Raw genomic sequence first — 9,769 nt, 5'->3', positions numbered from 1 at the left:
ACAATTTATCCATCATTAGAATAAATGACAGACTGTTGAAGAGAAAAAAAGTAAACGTTTATGTTTAACCTTATTATGGTTTACTTTTATAAATTGTTATTTGGATGGAGAGTTGTCTCATTGGCACTTACACCACATCTTCCTATATCTATTATAAACCATCCAAAATCGTTACACCTATCAACATCAGTCTACAGTGGTCACCCTTTTAATAAATTAATACATGTATCTCAAAACTACATAAGAAAATGGGCTACTAAACGATGTCTGCACTTGACCAAGAGTTTAAATGAAATTCAAATATCTTGTTATTCTGCAAACTCACTATCACAAGACAGTGAAACAAGAGGCTCCAAGGAGCCTGTGTCACTCACCTGATATTTTTATTTACAATTGATGCATGAAATAATGCAACCTTTATACTTTTGCTTTAGTAAAGATATTGATAGATCGTGACCTGAGTTACAATTTTACCTCTCAGATTTGCTCTAAATGCTTTGGTTTCAGAGATTTAAGCAATTAGGTCAATGGGAAGATTTTTTTATAGGCATTCAAATGGAAAAAAAACAGAGGATTCCAAAAATCTGACAAAAATCCAAAAACATGACAAGCAAACTTCCTTAAATACAAAATTCAGCCCAAAACAGTTGAACATTTTCAGTACATACGTTGCTATTGCACATCTATGCCTCTTACCTCCTGGACATGTCTTTTTTTCAGGTCAGATGCTGTCAGTAACTGATAATGTTCACATGTTCCAGGAGAAATGTAGCATGCAGTCAATCCTATGGTAGTCTTGTAAGCTGTAGCTGAGGTTGTTGTGTCATGATTTAAACTGTTCAATTCCTGTAAAAATTATATTTTTTAAAATTGTTTAATTTGATTTCATTCCTATTTGCATTTCATTTTCATTATGGTTTGGGGATTTATAGATCATTTCTTTATATACATTTTTAGCCATGAAAAGGGTTCTTTTTAATAAATTACCTTGAAAAATCAATAGAAGGAAAAACAACAAATCTGTGCTTTTAAAAAAATAACTTTAAGAAGGCATTATTATCTTTTCATTTTTTATAATATTTAAAATAGTCTCATTACAAAGGTAATACCATTAAATGAAGCTAGTCCAATTAAAACAGGAATACAATTAAGTGAAGCAAGTCCAGTTCTTGTCCATGTGTGTCTCTCTAGAGTATAGTCAATAGTCAAATTGATCAGCACATGTATATCTAAAGCAAATGCCAGCTAATTGTAACGTGTACTGGGGACAAAGTCCAAATCTAAACAACATGTGACACTGAAACAGTCTGAAGCTATCTGACATCTCGTCTGAGCATAGGTGGTAAAGGTAACTCCAGGACAGGTTTTAAAAGTTAAATAAATAACATTGTCTCCCTTTTTATATTTATTGTCAGATGAAAGAATGATTGATTTTATTTGGTAAACATCCAGTTGAAAATATTATAAAAATTTTGTATGCTTAGCCTCTCGCACCAACATTCCTGTATATTCAAGAAAACAAATGAATAGTATCCAATGTACAGGTTTTGCAATGTAGGCTGACAAAGATGACATTAAGCAGGCTGGCGGGTACAAAAATTAAAGCAAAAAATTAAACATTTGTTTCTTTATAACAAATCTTATTTATTACACTATTAGATATTACTTTAATAAATGATACAAAAACTAACCAAAAAAATCGATTTGGTTTGGCCCCAGATGACTTTTAAAATGTTTATATCATTGAAAAAGCTTCAAATTATCTCCCTTTGTTGCAAAAATGCTATTTTTTGGCATTAAAATTGAAATATCTTTTTTACTCATCGGTGACCTATATTTTTTATTATTGTTTTCAAATAAGCTATACATTAACTAAATAATTGTAAAATTTAAATGATTTCTGTAATTAAGTTCTTTTTTATATTTTGATATTACCTCTTTTTCTCCTATTAGTTCAACATAAAAAAAAGTACCTTTACATAAATGTAAGCTTCTTTTGAAGGCAGATTGTGAGAGTGAACTTTAACCTGAAACTCCCACTTTCATTTTCTATGTTCAGTGGACTGTGAAATTGGGGTCAAAAATCTAATTTGGCTTTAAAAATAGAAAGATCATATCATAAGCAACAAGTGTACTGAGTTTCAAGTTGATTGGAGTTCAGCTTCATCAAAAACTATCTTGACCAAAAACTTTAACCTGAACGGACGCACAGACGAACGAACGGACGGACAAAAGGAGCCACAGACCAGAAAACATAATGCCCCTCTACTATGGTAGGTGGGGCATAAAAATGACTAACAATATCATTAGTTTAAGAAAATATTATTTGATTCAATGAGCAAATATTAAAAGTGTGGTATAAATATAACTTCTTTTTAAACATGTCTTTGTAGATTGGTTTTTTTTGCTAACATTTCGACGTATTTCCTGAATTTTCTTGAAAAGAAAAATATTATTATACCAAAATATAACAAATTTTTGGTTGATGGTTAAGAACATTAATTCATAAATTATTATTTTCGAGGGTTAAGGTAATTATATAACTCTTTAAGTAAAATTCACAAATGAAGAGTTTTAAAAAGAGATAAATAATTTCCAGCTATTCTTTTAAAACTAAGTGAAACTGCGAGCTACTGCTCACTGATGATACCCCCGTCGCAAGTGGATAATATTTATAGTGTAAAAATATGCAAGTGTTCGGTAAACAGGAAGTTGTCGAGTGATGAATCTGAAAACGCATCACACAGTATAGCTGACTTATATAAATCCTGAAACCAAATTTCAGAAATCCTTGTATTGTAGTTCCTGAGAAAAATGTGACGAAAATTTTCAACTTGGCTATCATGTATAAAATCCTACAAGTGTTCGGTAAACAGGAAGTTGATGAATGATGAATCTGAAAACACATCACACGGCATGCCTGACATATATAAATGTTGATACTAAATTACAGAAAGGGTGGATGTGAAGTTCCTGAGAAAAATGTGACGAAAGTTTCATGGGACGGACTGACTGACGGACAGACAGAGGTAAAACAGTATACCCCCCTTTTTTGAAAGTGGGGGTATAATAAAACAGTATACCCCCCTTTTTGAAAGCAGGGGTATAAAAACTAGATTAGAATTCATAATAATTCATACTGAAACATACTTATGAACATTTTTACTCATAAGAATTTTTGTGAAAAAAGCTACTGGTGATCAGAAACATACCCCAAACATAGTTCAGTAAATCCTTGTCAATAATAAGATTTTCCAACAGTATATTCAGTGTGTAGCTACATGTGTTTATGGTCACGGCAGCATAGAAGTCTCCTTTAAAAACATCAGATTTGGCACAGCAATGGAAACAGCATTGCAATCAGTAGCAATATGACAAATTAATTCTGTTTCAGCTAAAAGAGTTAAGGCACCTGCAGGTGGTATAGTGTTACATTCTGTAATGGAAAGATTTTATTCTGTTATGTTCATATTCTACAAATAGTTATACATAATTAAAAAAAAAAGCAAGTTTAAGAAAATGAAGATGCCATCAAGCAAAATAAAAAATAATCTTTTTAGTCAAGTTTTTTTTTTAAAATTAACTTTTTGTTGGTTAGAAATGTCATTTCAAAATTAGCTGAACAAGTAAACAAGCTCTTTGGTGAAAACAACATGATTTTTTGCTTGTAATGGCTGAAACAATGCAATTAATTGATAAAAACATTGATAATAGGATATTGTACACTCAGAAACAAAAAACTCTCATGAAACTCTAAATCACCCAACCATAGTACTAGCACTAACATTTTAAACTTGATTGGTGATATATATATATATATACTATTTACATTTTAGACAAAAAGTAGGAATATTATTTATTGAAACCAAAATCCTCCACTACATTTTCTCCTTATCATATTTATAATACAAACCATTATTCCATCCATCTTCAGGGAGCTCCAGTAAAGTTACAAATGTTGGAATTATAACTCCATATAATCATCGATTTGTAGTAACTGTGATAAATCATCAGCAACTACTGTTGACATATTGTTAGTCCTAACTTGCTAAGCTTCTGTCTGCTAACCATGTCGATAGAGAGAATCCTGCAAAGAAAACACAGAAACTCTCTGGATTACCCAGTTGTCTCATATTTTGTATTTTGGTTTCTTACTGCTTTTAAAATTTATCTGGCTATTCAGCCTTTACACAAAATAGGTTTAAATTTTTGATTGTAATCAGAGTAAAATAAGGTTATAAACAGCTAAAGAAAGTATAGATTATTTTCAACTTTTTTTTTATAATTAAATTAGGTATAAAATAATAAAAAAGTTATATTTCAATATGTATTTGAATTATGTTTGTTTTAGATTTAATCCTTTTTTACTCCCAAAAAATGGTGACAAAAAAGGGGAAGTAACTCAAGTAGAAAAATGTTTGTAAACAACTGTGAAATTTATTTATGACGTAAAGCTAAGGAAATTGGTGTTAATTAACAGTGTGTTTGACACCAACGCTGTCAAGTGAAGCCATGCACTTAATGGGTCTCTTAATTTGACAGTTTACACAGCTAGCTGAACTTCCTGTTCATGGAAGAGTTACGAATTTGCCGGTATTTCAAAAGAAAATCACTTATGAAATCAATCTCAAGGCTATGAAATCCAGGTACAACAGGTCATTTTAGGAATTCCTAGGTTATTCAATGACCTGGCGGGTTTCCCTGGTGATCCCTCAGAATTGTGAAACTCTCAGGTCACACCCACAGAATACAGGTCATTTGACAGGTATGGGCATGTAAAATTCATATAGTGTTATTTTCAATATTTTAAATCTGTTTACAACTTACCTACATCCTTGAAGTCTGTATGGAAATCACAGCTTTCTTTTTCAGAGACTGTCCAATTAAAGATGGTGTATTTCTGGTCACATGTCAATGAGGTATCACCATTCAAGCAAAACTTTATAGACATTGCTTACTAGGTACCTATAATAGTAAAAATTGACATTATTATACATTAGGCAAGTTACATTTTCAAGATTCCATAAACATATCTATTTCTTGCTATGTTAGAACTGTTGAAACCAATTGGATGTAATCTTTCGATTTTTTTACATAATACTTTATGAAAAAAAATATTTCAAAGTTACATAAATTGTTCATGTGTTCCAAGTAAACAAGGCTCCTTAATCTGTATCAATAAAATTGTCACTTAACATTTTTTTAATGTTCAGGGAAGGATTTTGTATTAGATTTAAAAGAAATGGCTAGGACAAGGATAATCAATCTTCTTTTTATAATCATCAATAAATTGATGAAGTAAATATAATGCTCCTCTTCTATTGTTGACAAGTCATAAAAACTTACACTATTTCAGCCAAGCCATATATAAAACAATTTGGCACTAGATCCCAAATCGTTAAAATATGTAACGATATTTCAGTTTCCAGTTTGTCCACTTTAAGACGTAGTCTGTTGCCACATGTGTCCACAATAATTTTAGATTCCAGTGATTTACCAAGCTGAGGCACATCAAAGAGGCACATCAACACAGCATCTACCCCATTACAGTCTGTTGGGATACTACACACAATTGTATCAGCTGGTGTAAATGTGTTATGTGCAATTGATGTACCACAAACTAAAAAAAACAAGAAAATAAAATGATGATTTGTAATATATGTAAACGAAATATTATATTTTTTACCATGAGAGAAATAAAACATTTGAATTTCATAATATAATTTTTTTCAGATTGTGTTGCTCCACAAAAAAAAGCGAGGAAAATGTGCATCCCTCTCAAACTTCTCCATTGAACTAATTTCAGGTGTATGATCAATTTATACAGTAACAGAAGTTTTAAATAAATTGATAGAAGAAAAAAATTAAAAGTGTTAGTGAGGAGGGGGGATTAGGGACTTTTATCAGGACTTTTGGGATCAGGTGTTTTTAAGCTCAGGATTCCGGGATCCAGGAATTCTTTCTGGATCCTGAATCTTTTTGCGATTTTCAGGATGTCAGGATTTAAATTTATTTAAATTTTGGAACCTCAGGATTTCATGTTTTTAAGCCCGGGATTTTAGGATCAGGATCAGGACCCCTCCCTCAGTGAGGATACTAGACTCAGGAAACTTTACTTACATTAAGATTGACCTAAGTGCCAGTTCAATTATTTTGATTTTAAACTCAAGCATGACCTATTGACTGAATTCTTCTATGCCTTTTCATCTTAAACATGTTATTTTGTAAATTTTATTTAAATCCTTTGCATCTATTATATGCCTTTAAATTTCAAAATACATCAGAAGTTACTAACCTTCAAAACAACAGCTAAAAAATTCAAAATAACATTATAGACATACTACATACCATTATTGAAGCCATTTGTTGCAGTTGCTGTCATAAATGGAGTCTTCACATTGTAGCACTTGTCGTCAAGACTGAAGTAATTATCTGCATCAAGGTCATTGATCATCTGGTCCATTCTGGTAGGGGTGAAGTATTGGCTGGTAGACCAACTTATGATAGCCATGAACTATAGGAAACTGTAATAAGATAATTTTTGCTATTACAATACAGTTAGGTATGACGGATATATTTTGCTGTTGAAAATTTACATTGCTAAAGCTGTAAGAAGTGAAAACCCTGTATCTTATAAGAATGGAATTAAAAAATCAATATATCATAAAGTGGACATTATAGAGAAAAATCTTAATAAAATATTTACTTGAAAAATTCTTCTTTTGGAAAAATAAAAAAAAAGACCTATCTTAAACCACGCTCAGCTACCAGTGTGACGGGAAAGCTTCCCATAAAACTTAGTAGATACTTAGTCAGCCGTAAGCTAAGGAAGTACTTCTTTAGCTTTGTTCTTTTATAAAAAATATAAATACTAGTGTTTGTACTCCTGGCTTGTAACTTTTGTAACCTCTCTCGCTTGTTTTATACATATTGTAAATATTTATTGTTGTATTTGGTATCTCTATACCGATGTAATGCATTGGCTTTATGAGAATAAAGATATATTATATAGTTCATTCAGTTAACACACTGCCTTGTAACTCAGAGGTCCCATGTTCGAGTCCCTGTGGAGACAAGCAATTTTGTAATGAAACTCATGCTCTCTGGTTACATTGGCGCCCAACAATAAAAAACCCATGGTTAGAAGAATTACCTAGCCAAGGTTAAAATATAAATATAAAAAAGATGAAGATATCATCATTATAGAGTATAATATTGACTCTTGAGGTGGGGGAAGTGTGACAGTATTGCTTCCCTTAGAAAACTCTTATAGTCAGCCGTAAGCAGTTGAGCTAAGGAAGTACTTTTTTTAGCTCAGTTGGTTAAGGCACTGCCTTGTAACTAAGAAATCCTGGGTTAGAGTCCCAGTGGAGACATGAGATTTTGCAAGAAGAATCATGCTCCGGTTACAGGTTATTATAAATAAAAACTCACACTGTTGATTAACAAAGCCTGTTGCCCTGTCACAAACTTGTTTCAAGAGTTCAAAGTCAGTTAGGATGGTTTCTTGTAAAGTACAGGCACCGTTAGCTTCATAACAAGCCATCAGGTCAATGTTCACTAAATACTTATTACTGGTCATAAGATTGTTCACTGTAAACCTACAATATAATGTATAATTTTATAGACACAGACAATATCATGTATAGTTTTATACGCTAACTTTTACAAATGTTAACTAGGTTTACTGAAATATTTCAAGTTTTGTGAAAGACTCAAGATAAAACAACATCTATTAAAATAATTTTTTGATATGTTAAGACCTTAATACACAATGCAGTAGCTCTTAATCTAATAATTGTCAGTGCTTTTACAAGTATTTTAACTTACCTAAAGGCCATAAAACTCCATTCAACTTGTAAACTTCCTCTGTTCCTAAAATATCAAACATTTAATTGTTTTGATAACTTAATGCATGCAAAAGAATTAGTAAAATCATACATTCAATACACATAAGTAGTTTTCATTATATATTACAATGTTTTGAGAACTTGAAAATCTAAATAATCTTTAAATGTGAAAAAAAAAGAGGGAGACTTCTTGTACCGGTAGTTTCATAATGAATATCTATTTAATTTTCTTTCCTTTAATTATTTTAATTTTTGCCAATTAGCTAATTACCCCAAACATAGCCAGTCAATGATATGGTTTTTGACATTCTCTCAAGCCTGACAATCAGTTCTCCTCAATCTGAACACTGTGCCTGTCCAAAATCAGGAGCCTGTAATTCAATGGTTGTCGTTTGTTTATGTGTTTCATATTTGTTTTTTGTTCATTTTTTTACATAAATGAGGCTGTTAGTTTTCTTGTTTGAATTGTTTCACATTGTCATTTTGGGGCCTTTTATAGCTGACTATGCAGTATGGGCTTTGCTCATTGTTGAAGACCTATGGTTACCTATTATTAATTTCTGCATCATTTTGATCTCTTGTGGAGAGTGGTCTCATTGGCAATCATACCACATGTTCTTTTTTATACTCGATACTTCGACCTACTTCTGTTTCCTCAAAACAACATGTAAACTTTTCACATGTCATGTCAATATACATGAAACTGTGTTGGGGAGCGCAGGCAAGCTTCTTGTAGGAATGGTGAGAGCAAGCTAAAATAAAAAAAGTCAAATAGTATATAATTTGCATGTGAATTTATTTAAAATTAAAGAAACTACAATTTAAGGAATAACACAATCAGTTTAAGGTAAATGTGTTATTATCATGTAGTTTTTATTGGGCATGAAATATGACATGTACACAAAGTAAAAGATTAACAATTAGCTTCATACAAATTGCTTGAATAAATATAGTTGCTTTCATCCAATTTCTTTGATCTCTGATGGATCATCTGGTAGTCTAAATGGCAGTTCTCTTTATTGCTATCATCATGAAGCAGTCTATTTTTGATATTTTAAATTTAATATCACAAAAAAAATCTATGAACAGTGCATATATCTGCATCATTGGAACTTTTGTGGATAGTTGTTTCAATGGCAATCATATCACATCTCCTTACTTGTATATCAGTCTATCAGATACAAATTGCGTAACACATTTGTGGATTCTGCAGTCCATGTAAATGTACTAATGGAAACCCCAAAATATTGTTTTATCAGAAAGAAAAAATATTGGTGAACAATGCAATTAGATACTAAAGATTAAGTGAAAGTAGTCTCTAGTGGGTAACATAAGTAAAACATCATCCTTATCAATGTATCTTATGAGATAAGCTGTCAACTTTATTTTCTACTACCCCCTAGTAGGCCCTCATTTCTCTGTTCACTAACCTGTAGTCCATCCATTGGTAGGTGAAGAATACAAATCACAGCTTTGATCACATAGTGTGGTTAATAGGCAAAACAAAACAAAGGCTTCATCCAAAAACTTAGAGGCATCATAACTTTCCAAGTTCCCAGAGATTTGATTATCAGTCTAAAACTGGATTAAAGAAAGGTCTGAAAAATAAAATATACCATGATGAAATTCTTTCAAATTTGTGTTTGTATATGTTTTGAATGTTGTACTTTGACATATGTATAATTGGTTTCTTTTTTACAAATTGTGACTTGGATGGAAGAGGTGTCTAATTGGCACTATTACCACATCTTCTTATATCTATCCATAAATTTGTGAATTAAGGCCTTTAAAATATAGCTAACTATGTCATATGAGAATTGCTCATTGTTAAAGGCCTTACTGTGACCCATAGCTGATAATTTCTGTGTCATTTGGTCTCTTGTATAGAGTTGTCTTATTGGTAATCATACAACATATTT

General features: G+C 31.4%; 1 long non-coding RNA gene across 1 annotated transcript; it reads right to left on the bottom strand.

Annotated features, from left to right (window-relative positions):
- Positions 1–5,491: 5,491 nt before the first annotated feature.
- On the bottom strand, positions 5,492–7,588 carry LOC134713942 (uncharacterized). The gene is made up of 3 exons (XR_010106437.1): positions 7,435–7,588; positions 6,349–6,524; positions 5,492–5,620 (listed from the first exon to the last, which is right to left on the bottom strand). It is a non-coding gene; the product is annotated as an uncharacterized LOC134713942 (long non-coding RNA).
- Between the last annotated feature and the right edge of the window lie 2,181 nt (positions 7,589–9,769).

This window comes from Mytilus trossulus, chromosome 4 (assembly GCF_036588685.1).
Source record: "Mytilus trossulus isolate FHL-02 chromosome 4, PNRI_Mtr1.1.1.hap1, whole genome shotgun sequence".
NCBI classification, from domain to species: domain Eukaryota; kingdom Metazoa; phylum Mollusca; class Bivalvia; order Mytilida; family Mytilidae; genus Mytilus; species Mytilus trossulus.
This window is presented reverse-complemented; position numbering and strand designations above follow the sequence as displayed.